General features: G+C 44.9%; 1 non-coding gene across 1 annotated transcript; it reads right to left on the reverse strand.

Moving 5' to 3' along the window:
• Positions 1-2426: 2426 nt before the first annotated feature.
• On the reverse strand, positions 2427-2499 carry trnar-ccg (transfer RNA arginine (anticodon CCG)). Its single transcript has one exon. It is a non-coding gene; the product is annotated as a tRNA-Arg (tRNA).
• Between the last annotated feature and the right edge of the window lie 982 nt (positions 2500-3481).

Consider the following 3481-nt stretch of genomic DNA (forward strand, 5'->3'; position numbering starts at 1 on the left):
TCGTGACAAAAAAATTCGAAATATTCCATTACCGTACTTCGAAGCATGTCAACCGCTGTTTAAAATCAATTTTTATGCCATTTTTCTCGTAAAAAAAACGATAATATTCCGACCGGGAGTGGTGGTTTTCGTTCAAAGAGAGGGAAAATAAAAACATCTCGTGCGCCCGTGCACGAGCCCCAGTCTGATGGTCCTCTGACAGGCCACTGTCCAAACGCGCTAATGTGTTTCAGCCTGGGGCTGCCTCGATATCATTCAGCTTTTTCCCGGGTTCTGAGAGCCTATGGGAGCCGTAGGAAGTGTCACGTTACAGCAAAGATCCTCAGTCTTCAATAAAAAGAGCCAAGATGAAAAAGAACTTGTCAGACAGGCCACTTCCTGTTCAGAATCTTCTGAGGTTTTTGCCTGCCATATGAGTTCTGTTATACTCACAGACACCATTCAAACAGTTTTAGAAACTTTAGGGTGTTTTCTATCCAAAGCCAATAATTATATGCATATTCTAGTTACTGGGCAGGAGTAGTAACCAGATTAAATCGGGTACGTTTTTTATCCGGCCGTGTAAATACTGCCCCCTATCCCCAACAGGCTAAGATCCTAAACTAGTCTCTGAAAGCACTTCATGATGACAGAAGTGAGTGCTACGGTGCGATCGTTATTTAGTTCAGTTACCTTTGCCTTCTTGGGTACAGGAACAATGGTGGCCATCTTGAAGCATGTGGGGACAGTAGACTGGGATAGGGAGAGATTGAATATGTCTGTAAACACACCAGCCAGCTGGTCTGCGCATGCTCTGAGGACGCGGCTAGGGATGCTGTCTGGGCCGGCAGCCCTGCGAGAGTTAACACTTTTAAATGTTTTACTCATGGCCACGGAGATGGAGAGCCCACAGTCCTTGCTAGGCCGCCTCGGTGGCACTGTGTTATCCTCAAAGCGTGCAAAGAATGTGTTTAGCCTGTCCGGAAGCAAGACGTCGGTCTCAGCGACGTGGCTGGTTTTCCTTTTGTAGTCCGTGATTGTCTGTAGTCCCTGCCACATATGTCTCGTGTCTAAGCCGTTGAATTGCGACTCCACTTTATCTCTATACTGACGTTTAGCTTGTTTGATTGCCTTGCGGGGTGAATAACTACACTGTTTATATTCTGCCATATTACCAGTCGCCTTGCCATGGTTAAATGCGGTGGTTCGCGCTTTCAGTTTTGCGCGAATGCTACCATCTTTCTGGTTAGGGTAGGTTTTAATAGTCACAGTGGGTACTACATCTCCTGTACACTTCCTTATAAACTCAGTCACCGTATCCGTGTATGGGTCTAGATTATTTTCGCAAGCTACCCGGAACATATCCCAGTCCACGTGATCAAAACAATCCTGAAGCATGGATTCTGATTGGTTAGACCAGCGTTGAATAGTACGAAACACGGGCACTTCCTGTTTGAGTTTCTGCCTGTAGGACGGGAGGAGCAAGATGGAATCGTGGTCAGATTTGCCGTAAGGAGGGCGGGGGAGGGCTTTGTAAGCATTCCGGAAGTTTGAATAGCAATGCTCGAGAGTCTTAGTAGCTGTCTTAGTAGGACAGTCGATATGTTGATAGAACTTCGGGCAGCCTAGTCCTCGGATTTGCTTTGTTAAAATACCCAGCTACAATAAATGCAGCCTCAGGATATGTATTTTCCAGTTTGCATAAAGTCCAGAAAAGTTATTTGAGGGCCGCCGAGGTTTCGGCTTGAGGTGGGATGTGAATGGCCGTGGCAATGACGGAGGAGAATTCTCTTGGGAGATAATATAGTCGGCATTTAATTGTGAGATATTCTAGGTTGGGTGAACAAAAGGACTTGAGTTCCTGTATGTTCCTAGAATTACACCATGAGTTGTTAAACAGGAAACACACCCCTCCGCCCTTCTGCTTCCTGGAGAGATATTTATTCCTGTCTGCGCAATGTACTGAGAATCCTTCTGGCTTTATCGTCTCTGACAGAGTATTCTGAGAGAGCCATGTTTCTGTGAAACAAAGTATGTTACAGGCCCCGATGTCTCTCTGTAAAAGAAATCCTTGCTCTAAGCTCATCAACTTTGTTATCCAAAGACGGAAGCGGTGGATGGTGTGCGCGCCTCCTAAGTCGAACCAGCAGGCCGCCTCGAGTGCCTCTCCTCCGCCGGCGATGTTTTGGGTCGGCCTCTGCAATAAGTTCAACTGCTCTGGGGAGAGTGAACAAAGGATCTGCTCCAGGGAAGTCGTATTACTGATCGTAATGCTGGTAGTTCTGGTGAGTTACTGCCGCTCTAATGTCCAATAGTTCTTCCCGGCTAATATTGTAAAAAATAGTACATAAAAAAACGAAATACGGCAAAGTTTTCGAAGAGCTAGTCGTGATGCTGCCATCTCCGTTGGCACCATTTTCTATGGATAAAAACAAGCTGATTTCAAAAGACCCAGGTGGGACTTGAACCCACAATCCCCAGCTCCGGAGGCTGATGCCTTATCCATTAGGCCACTGGGCCAATGACTGCTTCCTTTTGGTCTCATGTTGCCCACAATTAAACTTCCTTGTTTATTTCAATTTCCATGTTATTGCAAAGCAGAGATGTCACTAGAGATTCATGGATAGGGGGGCTAAGCCTCTTTTAAGGGGGACAGGGCATACTCCCCCAGGATTTGTTTTAAAGCCCCAAAACGTATTTTCATCATATATTTTGAAAGTAACAACGGGTGTAAAATCTATCAAAATAAGATTATTTTTGGTCAAGGTTTGATAAAAGTATACCTGTCTCATAGTTTCTGTGTAATGAACACGATGGGAGACAGAGAGCTGGTTTCAAGTGCAGGGTGCAGGAAGTGTTTATTGGTAAAGGACCACAGGAGGAGGCAGGTAGCTAGGTCCAGGGGCAGACAGAAGGTCATACACAGGGGTCCAAAAAGGTAACAGTACAGACAGGGAAAACGCTAGTAATGTCATCCAGGAGATCAGGCAATAGGTTGATAACAGGAAATCCAATAGGCTAAAGTACAGGCAGGGAATAGGCAAAAGGTGTCGTTAGTGAGGCAGGCCAAAACTATCATACACGGGAGGATTAAATTACGGGAAAAACAGAGCTCTGAATAGAAGTGTGTCACAAAACAAACAATACCTCACAATGATGTGGTGCAAAGAACGGAAATGAATAGTGTGTTATAATGATATACAGGTGTGTGAACACGTGATCAGAATTCAGGTGATTGGGATCTGGAGAGTGAGCTGCCTTCAGAGGATCTATGTGTTTGAGAGTGTGAGTTGGAAGCAGACGTTACATTGTGTTAGACACTGATCTAATATGACTTACTTAAATTCTCTCCAAAGAAGTCCACTCTGTCCCCATCCATCCAACAACAAAAGGCACAAAAATGGCTGTACTATGTAGCCAAAATACTTAGGGATTTTATTTTGAGAGAGAGAGAGGAGAGGAGAGAGAGAAAGGTTCAGGTCATGTTATATCATTAGAAAAA

Source organism: Salmo salar, chromosome ssa19, assembly GCF_905237065.1.
Source record: "Salmo salar chromosome ssa19, Ssal_v3.1, whole genome shotgun sequence".
Lineage (NCBI taxonomy): Eukaryota > Metazoa > Chordata > Actinopteri > Salmoniformes > Salmonidae > Salmo > Salmo salar.